This window comes from Trichosurus vulpecula, chromosome 3 (assembly GCF_011100635.1).
Source record: "Trichosurus vulpecula isolate mTriVul1 chromosome 3, mTriVul1.pri, whole genome shotgun sequence".
Taxonomy (NCBI): domain Eukaryota; kingdom Metazoa; phylum Chordata; class Mammalia; order Diprotodontia; family Phalangeridae; genus Trichosurus; species Trichosurus vulpecula.
In genome coordinates, this window is record NC_050575.1 from 305,677,055 (window position 1) to 305,692,639 (window position 15,585).

General features: G+C 43.3%; 1 protein-coding gene across 3 annotated transcripts in view; it reads left to right on the top strand.

The window, feature by feature from the left end:
- Window positions 1-5,499: 5,499 nt before the first annotated feature.
- Window positions 5,500-15,585, top strand: part of FGFR1 (fibroblast growth factor receptor 1) — a 71,514-nt gene continuing 61,428 nt past the window's right edge. For 2 of the 3 annotated variants that reach the window (XM_036750178.1, XM_036750179.1), the window contains exon 1: window positions 6,048-6,205. The gene's annotated coding sequence lies outside the window, so the exon portion shown is untranslated. Of the gene's footprint in view, window positions 6,206-15,585 lie in introns of all 3 variants that reach the window. The other variant, XM_036750173.1, reaches the window with a different exon arrangement.

Consider the following 15,585-nt stretch of genomic DNA (forward strand, 5'->3'; position numbering starts at 1 on the left):
ATATATGAGGAGAATTTGATATTTCAATAATTCATGATTTCATCAATGGTGGGTAATTTCTCCAGACTCAAAACACAGAATGCAATTCCCTATGACTTGATAGAAAGTTTTGGAGACAGTATGGATGGACAATTCATAATCCTATACACATCCTAATGTTGAGCCTCTCTGAACTTAGCAATTAGCTAGAGTAGGTTGGTCTCTGGATAACAAATCTATATTCTAACATGGGGCCTGAATTCAACATCTTTCCAGCTTTGTAGAACCTGCAAGAGCTTCCTGTGCAAACCACAATGGGGAGATTAGAATAGGACTTTAAATAAAGATACTGATCCTCACAGAGATGAAGTGACTTGGCTAAGAACACACTGCAAGTAAAAGACAGAGCTAATATTTAAATTCGGCTCTCCTGACTTCACATGTGGGGCTTTTTCTCTTATACCATATTTCCTCCTGGAGTCAATGGAAAAGAATTGCGGCTTTTGTCCTAAATCTGTCACTGCCTTCATGATCAGAGGAAGATAATTTCTGTTCTCCTAGCTTCCATTTCCTCCTCTTTGAAAGATTTATTCTACTCTTCTTCTTTCTCCACTACCTTTCCACCATTATTATCATCAACAGTAATATATATTTATTGAGCATCTACTGAATACAAAACATTGTCCTCCACTGCAAATAAAGAGTTGTTCCTTGCCCTAAAATGGGTTAGCATCTAGTTTGAGTATTGAAGACACAGCCATAAAAATAATAATAATAATGATAATAATGATGATGATGATGATGATGATGATGATGATGAGACACTATGCTCAGTGCCAAATGAGTACATATAAATGTAGCAATCTGGAGGGGGAGAAAGGATGAGAGGATGCCCCATATGTCTTGTGACCTTCCCTTCTCTCATTTCTATGAGTGAAAATGAATTAAGTCTAGCTGACTAATTTGCTATCAACTGATACTCATAAAAGAAGTATACTCGCACAGGTTCATGAGCTATCAAATTAGAAATATACCTCCAGTCCTTTAGGGCTAACACTAGAACCCTGAGGGGTTGGGATGGTAGCTCCAGAGCCTACATATGCTGTATAGAAACTGGGTAAGTTGGTCTAGATAATTTTTGAACATTCTACTAAGTCTACATTCTATAACTGAATTTTAAGATAAATTTTATTGATACCTTTTTTTGTTTGTTTTTACACCACAAAAATTGCTCTTAGTATCATTTCTTCTTCCCTTCCTAGAGATCCATACCACACGACTATTTTTTAAGGAAAAAGAGAAAGAGGGGAAAAATTTTTTTAAAGTTTGAAAACATACGAATTGTTTCATAACCAGGGATCTCATGCCTCTGCAAAGGAGTTGGATGAGGGATGTCTTCTCCTATCTCCTTCGGAGCCATGCTTGTTTTTGTCATTTTGCACACTCATTTGTTTTGGAGTTGTTCCTTCCACTTCCACTGTTGTGGTCACTCTGTATATTGTTTTCTTGGTTCTGTTTATTTCACTCTGCATCAGTTTCTATAAGTCCACATTCCTCTGTATTAATCATGTGTTGTTTCTTATAGCATAGTAATATTACGTTATATTCATAAATCACATTTTGTTCAGTCAATCCCTAATTGAAACGTATCTAACTTTGTTTCTAGTTCTTTGCTACCACAAAAAGTACTTGTAAAAATGTTTTGTTGTATATGGACATTTTCTTCTTATCAATGATCTCCTTAGAGCATAAGCCTAGTTATGGAATCTCTGGGTCAAACAGTATGGACTTTTTGTCACTCTCTTTGCATAATTCCAAATTGCCTTCCAAAATGTTTGTAGATTCATAGCTCCACCAACAATGCATTATGTTTTCCCACAACCACCCTTGACTCTTGCCATCTTTTGTGATCTTTGCTAATTTTATGAGTTTGAGGTACAATCTTAGTGTTGTTTTGATTAACATTTCTCTTATTTGGAGAATTCTTTCATTATGGTTGTTAACAGTTTTACAATTCCTCTTTTTAGAACTGTTTTTCATATCCTTTGACCATTTATCTGTTAGAGAATGGCTTTTGCTTTCTCTCTCTCCATATACACATGTATGTATATGCACGCATACATGTACATTTATATGTGTATGTCTATTGTCTATATATACACATATATGTAAATATGTATGCATATTTATATATCTTAGATATCAATCTGACAAATTTGCTACAAAACATATATGCAAATGTGTATGCATATCAATATATTTTGGATACCAATTTGATAAATTTGCTACAAAGATTTTTTCCTATTCAACTATTTCTCTTCTTATCCTAGAAAGATTAATTTTGTTTGTGCGAAAGCTTTTCAATTTCATATAATCAAAATTATCTATTTTATCTTTTGTAATAGCCTCTATCCTTTGTTTGATTAAGAATGCATCTACCCAAAATTGTAAGAGGCATATGAGCTGCTTCTCTTCAAATTTTTTATAGCATCATCTTTAATATTAAGGCCAAATATCCATTTTTAAAGTTTACTCAAGAATATGGCACAAGATGTTGGTCTAAACCTAATTTCTACCAGACTGCTTTCCATTTTTTCCCAACTTTTTTTTCAAATAAATTACTTTCCAGAGTAATTTATGTTTGGGAGTTTATTGAACATTGAATTATTGAGTTCCGTTGTTTCTGAATCTCCCTTGTCTGGTCTGTTCCATTGAGCTACATCTCCATTTCTTAACCAATACCAAATGGTTTTAATGACCACCATTTTCTAGTGTAATTTGAGGTCTGGAAGTACTATTCTCCCTTCATTATTACCTTTTTCATTACATATTTCTCTTAATCTTTTATTTCTCCAAATGAATTCTGTTATTATTTTATCAAGTTCTATAAAGTATGCCTTTGCTAATTTGATTGGTATAATATTGAAATTATAAATTGACTTTGGTAGGATTGTGACTTTTATTATATGGGCATAGCCCAGCATGAGCACTGAGTCATCCTCCTACTATTTAAGTCGATCTTTATTCCTTTAAAGGAGCACTTTGTAATTGAATCTATACAAGTATTTTGTGTGCTTTAGTAGATTGGTCCCCAGATACTGTATGCATTTTGTAGTTATAATCATAATAATAGCTAGCATTTATGAGTGCTTTAAGGTTTACTAAGTACTTTATAAATATTATTTCATGTGATTCTTATAACAATCCTAAGATAGGTGCTATTATTATCCCCATTTTAAAAATAGGAAACTGAGGCAGACAGAAATAGAGTTACTTACCCAGGCTCACATAGCTGGTAAGTGTCTGAGGATAGATTTGAAGTCAGGTCTTTCTGACTCCAGGTCCGCAACTCTTTCCACTGCTATACCTTTGTTTATTTTATTATGTCATTTTGAGTTCTGTAACTGAACTTACCAAACATTTGTTAAAGTACCTGCTATGTGAAGGTATTGTGCTATACATTGGGGATAGTAATGATATAGACCTTGCTCTCAAGGAACTTATAATTTTAAAAGATATCCATAAATAACTAAGGTAAAGATACAAGGGTTGGTATGAAAAGTACAAAAGAAATGTCTAGGTATTGTGCCGAGAAATGATCCTTTCACCTTGGTAGTGGAGAAGGTTATAGAGCATGAAGGAAAGATTTCAAAACACTTCAAAAGAGCACCTGTATCAAGTCGTGTGTGTGTGTGTGTGTGTGTGTGTGTGTGTGTTCAATTCTGGGCCCCACATTTTTTTAAGTTCTGAAAGAATGTGGCATTTATTTTATGCTTTTTTAAAAAAAGTTTTTCTATAGTATTTCATATTTTCCAATTGCATGTAAAGATAATTTTCAACATTCATTTTTTACAAGATTCTGAATTCCGAATTTTTCTCACTCCTCTCCTCTCTTCCCAAGATGGTAAGCAAATCTGATATAGGTAATACATGTGCAACCACTGCATTGAGTCTTGAAAGAAGGGAGAAATTTCAAGAGGCAGGGATGTAAATGCGGTCCATACCACCATGGGGTACTAGTGTGAATCATGATAACCAGATGGGAGAAAGCAGGACTAGAACAGAGAAAGGAAATAATCCAGTTTGGGGAGAGTATATAAAAGAGGAGTATGGAGAGGTAGGTTCACAGGATTTGGAGCTAGAAGGAGCCTTAGAAATGGTCTAATGCAGGGAGTCATTGAACTTGGCTTTTTAAAAAATTATTAATTCCACCTCAAGATAATTATTTTCTTTTGAAATCCTATGTGTTTTATTTTATACATTTAAAAATATTATTTTATACATTTAAAAAATTATTTATACATATAAAAATATTGGAAGTGGTGGCAGCTGCTGCCTGTAATCCCAGCTATTGGAAGAGGCTGAGGCTGATAGACTGAGTTCGGGAACTCTGAGCTGCAGCAGGGTTAAAACCAGGGGTGTGCTGGTAAATGTTTAACAACCAGCTCTGCAAAAGAAGATTGTTATTTTATGCTTAACCTACGCAATTAATATTTTCTCCATCACTTTCTTAGGTCTAGGCAATCAACAAAACAATAAATCGAGTCCTAATTGATAGCATTTGACAAGCCAATCTGTCTCCGGTGTCCAAAGCATAGCACAATTATTGGGGGGGGATCCTGTTATAACTACCAGGCTGCCTAAAGATGGGCAAATCTTCCAAGGTTGGAAAAAGGAGGAGGCTACAACTTCCATGCTAACCACTATTGAGATCAGGCAGAGAGACCCAGACTGGAAAAAAAAATCTGGAAAGAAGCCCTTAGGTTTCAAAAGATTCCCAAGGGGTGCTTGTCACACACATAATACGGTTAGAACTCCTGGTCTAATCTTTTGCAGATGAAAAACATGAGGTAAAATGACTTGCCTAAGGCTACAGAGGAAAAGAGTAGTAGAAAGAGGATTTGAACCCAGATCCTCTGACCCAGATTCAGGGTTCCCCTCATTCACCATAGTTAGAGCCAGACTGTGAGGTTCCTTGAATGCCAGAACTAGTTGCTTTAACTTTATTCTTTTTAGTAGGTAAAGGTGGGGGGCAGTGATGGTTTTTTGGTAGAGTAAGGACATAAAGCAGCGCATAGGGAAGGTTATTTTGGTAGCAGTGTGAAGGATGCGGTGGGGATTTGGAGAGGTTAACATAAAAGTCCAGAGGAGGTAATAAAAGCCTGAACTAAGATGATGTCGGGGTAATGCGTGTCCAAAAGAAGAATGTACGGAGTCTTTTCCACTAAATTCTCCTAGAAGAACGACTTTTCCAATCTGATTCAGAAACCTTGTACGACACTGTCCTATATGGAATGTGCAGACCCCCTTATCTAACAGGAGCATAGCTGCTGTCTGAGAGACCAGCAAGGCAATCCAGCTTTGGTTTTCCCCTCTGCAGCAGTGGTAAAGGAACTACAAGGCCCAGCAGGCAGCTGCAGGGGGAGGAGGAGATGGAGGTGGGGACTAGAGTATCGTCTGAGTGAGTGAGGCAGTGAGTGAGCCTTCCAGGCGCATAGCCTTAAAAGCGCTCCAGTCGGATACGCGGGCAGCCGCCGAAGCTGCAGCAAGAGCAGCCTGGAGAGTAGGCAGGGGTAGACCAAGAGCCCGAACCTGAGCTCAGCCGCCGCGCGCCAAGAACCCAGGGAAGCGTACCTGGATCGCCTTAAGACAACGTCCAGAAAAGACCCAGAGAGTCCAGGCTTGGCGTATTGCAAAGACTTCATCTCTTCCCCCACCCCCAAAGAGCCGTTGCAGCTGGAGGAACAACTGTGACTGAAGACTTTTCCTCCAGTCCTGGGGATACATTGCCAGTGCCCACACATACACTCGGATCTGTACCGCAGCAGTAGCCGCCGCCGCCACCGTCACAGCCTGGGCGCGCTGCGCAGCCGGGGCCCCTGCGGGGAGATGGAGCCCGGGCTGCAGAAGGTGTGAGCCGTCCGTAGCCCAGGCTCTCCGGAGGAGGGGGATCGGGGGGGGGTCCAGGGACCCCAGGAGGCGGAGGGGAGAGCCCTCCGCCCTCCCCCCCTCCGGCGGGCACCCGCTTCGACCCTATTGTTCCCGCCGGGGTTGGAAGCGCGGTGTAGGGGCCGCTCCCGGGACTTGTGCACCGGCCGCGGGGCTCTTGTGGCCCCGCGGGGAGGGGTCCTGTCCCCGGGGCGGCCGGTCAACTTGAGGGACCCGGACTCCCAACCACTGGAGCGGTGGCCGACTCTCCTCTGGGGGAAAAGCAGCCCAGACAGAGGTAAGAGTAGCTGGGGCCCCTCCAGATACGAGGCCGCCTCTCCTTAGCTCGAGATCCCCAAGCCAGAAAGATCTCCTTCTCTCCGCCTGCACCACCCTCTTGGCGCTAGCTTAACGACCTGTAACCCTTTGGAGCTTAAGCTGTTCGCTGTGCTCGGGAGGTCTCCCTTCTTCTCACCCCTCGCTCCCCCCTTTTGTCTCCCCTCCTCTCCCTTCTCCCGCTCGCAGTTGTGCGCCCCTACCCCCTCCGCGCCTCCCTTCCACCTCGGCTCCTCCCGCTGCCCAACTTCTCCGCAAACTAGCGCCCGGGGTTCTGGGAGACTGCGGGGTCTGCAGCCTCCGGGCCGGGGGAAGGGAAAGGGCCAGAGGGCGAAGGCAGCCGGCGGCTCGGGGGTCCGAGGACGACGGAAGAATTGTGCCTGAATCTTGAGTGTACTGCATTCCACTCCACCCCTCGTGGTGACTCACCCCAATACTGCAGCAGGTAGCTTTGGTCCGACCACTGGATCGGACCGATTTCTAATCTTTTTTTCCCACTCCCAGTAAAGTCCGGGCCCCGATGTGTATTGGGGGGGAGGGGAGGGAGAGGTTGGTTGGATAGCTTTTCTTCCTTTAGTTTTTAGGGAGGTGGCGAAAGGTGGCGTCACTAAATGGCAAAGAATCCGTTTTAGGGGAGGGTGAGGAAGGTATTTCCTTTAGGGGAGGGGGTTATCTTTTCCTACGTAGTATTCCTTAGGGGCGAAGGGAGGGAAGTTGAGGGAAATTGGAAGGAGCCCAATGGACGAATAAGCCCTTGTGTGGGTTGGGGGTGGATGGGGGTGGGAGGAGGGAGGAGGAGCGTTCAACTCAACTAATCTATCTGGATATAGGAGATGAGATGAGAATGTTTTGTCCAGTGCTGTTCACTTTGCAGTAGTGAACCTCACTCTTTTTTCTGGCAAAGATCTGGCCTGGATTAATTTGCCCTCTGGCCCCTGTGTGATTTTCTGGAGAGGCGGGCTGGCTAAAAAAAGGGGGGGGGACCGGAAACTCAGTTTCCAGAGTGACACCTTTGTATAGTTTGGCAATCCGAGTTGGCTTCATCCCATCCCCCCTTCCTCTCTCACTCAATTGGGTGGGGGGTGGAGAGTGGGGGGTTGAAACCAGTCTCCTTCTGCTGGGACCAAAAACGATTGGCCCTTTTACAAAATGTTGCTGTGGTCTCTTTCTCCCTCCCCCCACTTTTAAATTTTTTTAGTTTTCCAGATGTTGCACCAGTGAGCCCCATCTGGTTCCATTTCACCCAGTACAGGCAGCATTGCAAACACAGCGCCTAGCATTTTTCTGTTGCTTTTTATTCCTCTCCCCACCCCCAAAATGCTAAGATCCTTCACTTTCCTCAGAGGCCAGGAGCATTTCCTGCGCCTAAGAGATGGATGGGAGTAGGAAGAGAGAGGAAGGTTACCTTGGACCCCAGGTTATTGGAACTTCTCTCCAGCGTCTTGGGTGGTAAAAATAAATGGGAATGGAGGAGGGGGACGGAGGTGCTGGACACATATTTGGGTAAGCCACTGTCCAGTGGTAGCCTTCATCCCCTTAGGGAATGACTCCGCTGGGACTCAGAGCTGATGGTAGAAGTAACTCTCCAAAGATCCAGTATTTCACTTTTGTGCTTTGAATGAAAAGAAAACGGGAAAGGTGTCCTGCCCTGTTGGAGCTTGGATGGGGGCGGGGGGGGGGGGCCTCAAGGTGGGGGCAGTTAGCTTGAACTCTTGAGCTGCTGTTTCTTGGGCTTTCTGGGAAGGCCTATTGCCCCTTTCCCATCGAGGGAGCCCCAGGGGGCCGTCCCCCAGCGGTGGCAGTCATGCGTTGCTTTTTCCACTCTTCCTCTGGAAGGCTGGTATGTGGCGGCGGCGGCGGCAGGCGCTGGGGGCGTGTGAATGGGGCCAGGTTGAGGTGTTTGCTCTCGATGCCCCTAGCTTAGCTGGTCTCTGTTTTTTAAAGAGTTTGGATTGCAGCCCCCGGAAACTAAAGTGACTCTACCGTAGTATTTAAATAACGGTTACCGGTTGAAAAGCAGACGGAGGGTGTGTGTGTGTTGCGTGTGTGTTATGTGTGCGTCCATTCCTTAAACTAGGAAAGCTTCTTATGGTCCAAAGTTTAGTGGGGGAGGGAGAGAGGGAGACAAACTTCCCTCCTCCTCCCCTCCCTTCTGTCTCTCTTTCAAATTGAAAACACTTCTCTGGTTTCCTTCTCTGGGCGGTAGTTTTGGAGGTTGTAATGAAATCGCACTTTCTCTAGACATGGTAATTAAGGTGACTGTTTCCTCAGCAGATGTGCCCTTCTCCCAGCACCTCCGGACCTAGGCTTTTTTTGGTACACCGACTGCCCTGCAGCCTCAGGACAATTGGGCGGGTTGCGGCTCTCCCCCTCCTGTTCCCGCCTGTCTCCCCACCCACCCACCCCCCTTCCTCAGCCTTTTTCCACCCCACCCTTCGAGGATGATTTTACAGCTTCTACGAAGTCCAGTTCTGGGGCTTAATTAGCCCACTGGCCAGGGCTCTCTCTTTACTTTCGGGGAATGGATGAGCAGCCTTTGCTACGAACTTGCCCTTATGGCCTCCCTAATGACTTGTTTACATATTTCCTCCCAGTTAGGGCTGAAGTTTGTCGGGAGCAGCTCCAGCCCCGATACTTCTAGCACCCGCTCACCATTCAGTGCACTAGAGAAGCCGGACGCCACTGCAGGCTTGGCTCCCTCTCGGGTTGTTAAGCAGCTAGCGGCTGACTAGCCCCTTGAAATATCTGTTACGTTGACTCTTAGTCATAGCTATAGCTAAGTGTTATGTCAGTTTTTTAATAGAGATCGTCCAGATTCCCCGGCCACTCCCCATACACGCTCCCTCTCAGCATGCTTCGGCTTTGGGGGGGGAAGGGGGGGTAGATGCGGTGCACGTTTTGGAGGGAAATGAGCATTCTTCCCTGGATATTTTTCACCTACGTTAAAAAGTTTCACAATGAGCACTTTTGAAAGTGCAGCAGCCGCTATAGAATCACAGAACATATAGAATGTTCGAGCTGGAAGGGACCGCAGCTTAGGGGTCATCCAGTCCAACCCCCTCGTTTAGCTAGTGAAACGCCTGGAGCAAAGACACGGTCAGAAGCGTAGAAGAACCCAGGAGTGTTGGTTGGTGCCATTGTCCCTGAAGATCCTACAGGAAAAGGATTAGAGTACATCCAGGCAGTCCTGCGCCTGGGAGGGAAATTTTCCAGTCCATACAACCACCAGCCTTTGTCCCTGGTTGCTAATGAGCCCGGGAGAAAAATGAGGGTGGGGGTTTTAGTGCTCTCCTTTTGGGAGGCAGGGGATCACTGCCCCAGAGGACATTCATTTGGCTACTTAACTTCTGTTTATGTGTTCTTAAAATTTTAGATTTACTCACCTTTCCAGTTAAAAAAAAATCCAGCCCCTACCAAAGACGTTCCTAGCAGTTTATATGTAACTCCAGTGTATTCTTTCCATCCAATGATTATCTATTCGAATATTTTTACATAATTGTAGTCCTACAGAAAGTGCTTCTGCCTTCTACTCTGCTTCTACTCTGCCTTATTTCCAATAGGCTTTTCCATATTTCTCTTTATATTTGTCGATCTTTATGCTGGTACTGCTAGGTGTTTGTTGTCTCAGAACCAGCCAAGCTGGATCCTGAAAGGCTCATGTCCAGAGGGCTGGCTATCAGCAGGATATTTTTCAGCCTCAGCAATTCATGATAATCAAGGAAAGTTTGTGGGGTGAATAGAAGGGGCACCCATCATCAATGAAATCATATATCCTTTAAGTGTGTTAGTATACTTGTTATAGAGGCAACTAGATGACTCAGTGGATAGAACATCAGGCCCGGAGTCAGGAAGACCTGAGTTCAAAATGGGCCACCAGACACGAGCTCTGCGACCCTAGGCAAGTCACTCTAATCTCAGTTTGCCTCCTTTCACCAGAGAAGGAAATGGCAAAGCAATCTGGTATCCTTGCTAAGAAAACCCCATGAACAGTATTGGTATGCTATGGTCCCCTGGGTCAAGAAGAGTTGGATAAGACTGAGCAACAAATAGTTATTAATTGCTCCATGGCATCAAGTAATTACTTCATTACTCACATTTCTATAGAGCACTTCCTTCACAACAACCTTGGACAGATAAGTAGACAGTGCAAAAATTAATATTCTCCATTTTATAGCTGAGGAAACTGGAACTCAGAGGAGTCATATACCTACCAGAATCACAAAGCTAGCAAGTGAACAGAGAAGGAATTCCAACGGAGGTCTTCAAAGACCAGTCGGAGGAAGATATCAAAGACTCCAAGGTCATCCACTGCATCCCAGGCCATCGCCAGTTGTTCTGACTTTTGTCTTGCCGCTGGACTTTCTGAAGAAGCTGATGACTTTGCGCAACTCTGCCTCACTTAAATCTAATTCATTCACAAGTCAAGATATCATCCCCATGATGTCATTGGTCCTCTTCAAAATGACAGGTGAACAATAGGACCAGCACTTCCACCAGGGCTTCAGCTTCTCATTAGGCTACGACAACAGTCTATTGATCCATCCTCCACCGCCAAACAATAACATTTAGATTTGTTTCCAGTTTTCACTGTTATAAATCAGGGAGACCTGAGTGCAAATCCTGCAGCAAACACTTACTAGCAGGGTGACCCTGGGCAAGTATGTCACTTGACCTCTGTTTGCTGCAGTTTCTTCATCCCTAAAATAGGGATGTTAACAGTCCCTACCTCCTAGGGTTGTTGTAAGTATCAAATAAGATAGTAATTGTAAAGCACTTAGCACAGAGTCTGACACTTAATAAGCACCATATAAATATCAGCTACTACTATTATTATTATAAATAGTGTACTTAATTTGGTGAGAGCCCTAGATGTTGGAAAGGGATTCAGGGGGTCATCTTTCTAGACCCACCTATACCTGAGGAGGGTATCCCTGACAAGTGACCATGCAGCTTGAAGCCCCATTGCCCCCCACACTCGCCAAAGACATACTTGTTTTACCCATTTGCTTTTAGAAAAGCACCACACTAAAGCCAGTGCTTCAGATAAAGGGTAGTTCATGTATGTTTGGGGCCACGGATAACTGTTCAGGGTCACAGACCATTGGAGCATAGGATCTGGGCTGAAAAGAACCTTAGAATGCAGATGGGCCAACCCCTGCATTTTTTTTAAAAAGGGGAAACTGAGGCCCAAAGGATTAAGTAACTTTCTCAGAGTCATACAGGGGGTAGTATAAATAGCAGAGCCTAGATTCGAGCCGAGGACTTCTAACTCCAAATCCAGTGTTTCTCTCACTGGTGACTGCCAGTGACTCTTTATTCTTATCTCCTATTCAATCTCGATGGGTCATGCTGGACTGGGGGCTTCTTTGGAAAAGTTAAGGAGCTTCCCTTCTGTACTTCAAACATCACAGCTTGAGAAAAGGAAGCAGATAGAACTAACTCAAGAAGCTTGTTCTGGAAGGGCCTGAGCTGACTTAAATTAACTTCTTCTTGGGGAATTCATCTTACATTTCTCTTCCCAAGAGCTGTGTAAGAGATCCGAATGTTGTATATATACTGTTAATATAATACAGGTACTCCTGGGTTATAGGTATTACAGGTACTCCATCCCTATAATTTTAGATCAGATCCTAGGGCAGCAGTGGAGAACCTGCAGCCTTGAGGCCAGGGTGACCCTCTAGGTCCAAACTAATCCAAACTTCACAGAACAAATCCCAAACAAATTTGCTCCGTGAAGTTTGAGTTCAGTCCGAGGGCCACACTTGAGGACCCAGAGGGCCACCTCTGGCCTCAAGGCTACAGGTTCCCCACCCCTCATAATAGGGATTCCAAAGAAGATTTAACACCCAGCTTTGCTGAGATTCTTGTTCTTTCAAGCTGTCATCCACTTTAGACAGAAATGTTCCAGCCTCTCCTTCTCCATTGCTATAATGCAAAATAGACTATTTTTGTCTTTTTTTTTCATTTCAGTAAGTGCTACAACAGTGGCATAGTGAATAGAATCAGAGAGACTTGAGTTCAAGTTCCTCCTTTGCTATCTACATACGTGACCCTGGACAAGTTATTTAACATTTCAGTGCCCCTAAGCGACTCTCTTGTATAAGTAGGAAACCAAGTGCCAGTCTGCGCCAATAGAGAGATCGTGTCACTGTGCTCTCCCTTGTTCAGTTGTTTCAGTATGTTTGGCTATGTATTTTGCTGTTGTTGTCATTCACTCATTTTCAGTCATGTCTAACTCTTCTACGATGCCATTTGAGGATTTTCTTGGCAAAGATACTGGCTTGCCATTCCTTCTGCAGGTCATTTGATAGATGAGGAAACTGAGGCAAACAGGGTTAAGTGGCTTGCCCAAGGTCATTCAGCTAGTCAGTGTCTGAGGCTGGACTTGAACTCAGATCTTCCTAAAATCTAGGCCCAGTGCTCTATCCACTGTGCCACCTAGCTGCCCTACAGTTAATCTCCCTACAATTAATAAAATCACTTATCAGTTTTGGGGAAAAAAAATAACTCTAGCTGGGCAGCTCATCTGTAAAATGGGGATAATAATACCCCCTACTTCCCATGGTTGTAGTGAGGATCAATGAGATAATAATCATAAAGCACTTAGCATGTACCTGGCACATAGTAAGTCTATAAAAATGCTAGTTGTTGTTGTTGTCGCTTGCCCAGGTATATTCTGAATAGTTTTATCCCAGATCCTGTCCTTTATGGAGAGGTTACTTCATTTGGCCCTAGAATACGGCAGGGCATCTTGTGTTTCTTTTCTTATTGTTCCTATTTTTATGTACCTATTTTATCCCATGCCTCATTGTGGTATAGAGGTGACCTTGCATTAAAGACTGTTCCAGAGGAACGCAAGTCCTACCAAGCTGGAAAGGCTTCAAAAGGCCCAGTGATGGATCATTGGCCTATTGTCCATAGGCCAACCTTGCTAAATTCAAAGGGACTTAGCACCGGGATGTTGATTTCCAGATTTTTTCCTGCCATATCAATTCAGGAGGCAATTCAGGAATTTGGTACAGTGGAAAGAATGCTGGAGTCAAGGATCTGAGTTCAAATTCTGCCTTTGACACTTACCAGTTGGGGGACTGAGCGATTACTTTGGTTGGAATAGATGGCCGCCAAATCCCCTTCTAACTCTTCTTTCTGTGCAGTCATTTAAGCTCCCTGGACCTGTTTTTTTCTCATTTGTAAGATAAGGGCATTCAGCTTGATGGCATCTAATGACCCTTCTAAGTGCTAAACTTAGGATTCTGTGAAAAGTAGGTGTGAAGGGGTTGTGGTCTGTGTTGGTAGAAAAAGTATCCACACTGAGGAAATCAAAGATTCTTGAAGTATTTCTTCCCAAGGACATTTGGACCCTATTTGTACAAAGACTTAAGAAAAATATTAGGATTTCCCTTGGGTTAAACAAAAAATTTGCAAGCTGAACTGCATAATCTCTTTCAAATGTTTGTTAAATGTTCACATCAACCACTCCCTAAACTAAAGTTTCTTTTTTTCCCCCTATTCACTTTTGGGAAAGGTGACTATTTTTCATAAGATCATGGGAACACAAATTTAGAGCCAGAAAGAACCTTCCTTAATAGGTCATCTAGTCTTCCCTCCTCATTTTACAGATGAGGAAACCAAGACCCAAAAGGGCAAAGTGAGGTCCCTTCTAGCTGTAGATTTATGATTCTCTGACTTGTCTGAAGTCCCACAGCTAGCAAGTGTCAGAATCAGAATTTGAACTCAGGACCTGTGACTTCACATCCAGTGCTCTTTTCACTTTTCTTTGTAAGCAGAAAGGTTTATACCCCTGAGTCCAAGCGGTCACTGTTTTGATGCCTCTTGTCCCACAGGACTAAGGAAGTTGAGAGAATTTCTTTGTGGCACCTAGCTCCCTAGACTAGGATTATGGCTGAGTAAACTTGGGCCTTTGGATTGTGCTCCCCTTCAGCATTCTGTCCCTTACAGAGAAAGTGACCTGAGGCCAATTCCTCTCATCAGCCATCTTCCCTTAATGGAGTAGTTCATGCTTTCTGCCAGCACCCACTGGTAGTTCCAGAGCCTCCTTCAAAAGAGTCATTATAATATTGTGCAATTTCAGATCTGGAAGAACATGAGACCATCAGTCTGTTTTCCTGGTCTAGATCCTATGTTTGACATGAGGAAATGGAAAGCCAGAGAGGAGGACTGATTTGCTTAGGTAGTGGCAAAGCCAAAACCGGGATTAGAATCCAGATTTCCTTATTCTCTATCCAGTACATTGCTTAAGAATAATGTAAGAGTGGTGTCCTGATGGTGTCTTATATTTTCTTTGATGTTTCCCGAGTATCCTCAATCAACTCAAATTTCTTTTACTGAGATGTGACCTTCTCCAACTGTCATAGAATTATTGATAGAAGAGATAGAAGAGTCCTCAACAGATCATCAGTTTCCCCTTTTCCCCTCCCACCTTTGGTATAAAACCTCATTTCCTACGCATCATATCCAGGATCTTTGAGCTAATCAAAATCTGACTTAACCTTGAGGAACATAGCAAGAATTGTGGAAACTGAAAATAATGACCGCTTGATCTGTATTAGGGACTAAGCCTTTCCTCCAAATGGGTGGGTAAGCCAGTTTTAGGCTGCTTCTTTGGAAAGTATCTACAAACAACTACGTGCTGCAGAGCTCCATACAAGGCATTCAGATCTTCCCAATGATTTGTAAGAATTTATTAGTTATGCAAAGTGGACAAGATGGCAGGAAAGAGATGGCGAAAGTTTCCAGGGGCCTTCAAAGAGAAGACAATGTGTTAGATAAGAAGAGTTTTGGACTCAGAATTTGGAGGAATCTGATTTGGCATCCCTGCTCCAACCCTTAACACTTGTGATCCTGGATAAATCACTTAACCTCAATAGACTCATCTATAAAATGGAAATAATATTCATACTAACTACTTCACAAGTTTGTTGTGGGGATCAAATGAAATGACATGTAAAATATTTTGCTAACTTTAAGCACTTTGTGAGTTATTATGAAGATTGCATTACAAGAATCTTTATAGCTCTCCTTTCACAACTATTATCTCTGTATGTTAGTGGTAGGATGCGTGTGCCTGCTGAACCATGCAATATTTGAAGGTGGTAAAGGGCAATGAGAAGCAATGCAGAGTAAGTCTGATGGATTTAATATATAACCTGTTTGAGGTTAGTGGTCTAAATTATTTTAATAGACCAGTATCCTATTTTTACAGATAAAGAAACTGAGGCCCAGAAAGACCAAGTGATTTCCTCATGGTCACACAGCTTGTTTCCTCCTATCTCCATTTTTAAAGTTGAATTTGGGAAAGATGGAACTTGGGATCTTTCTGAG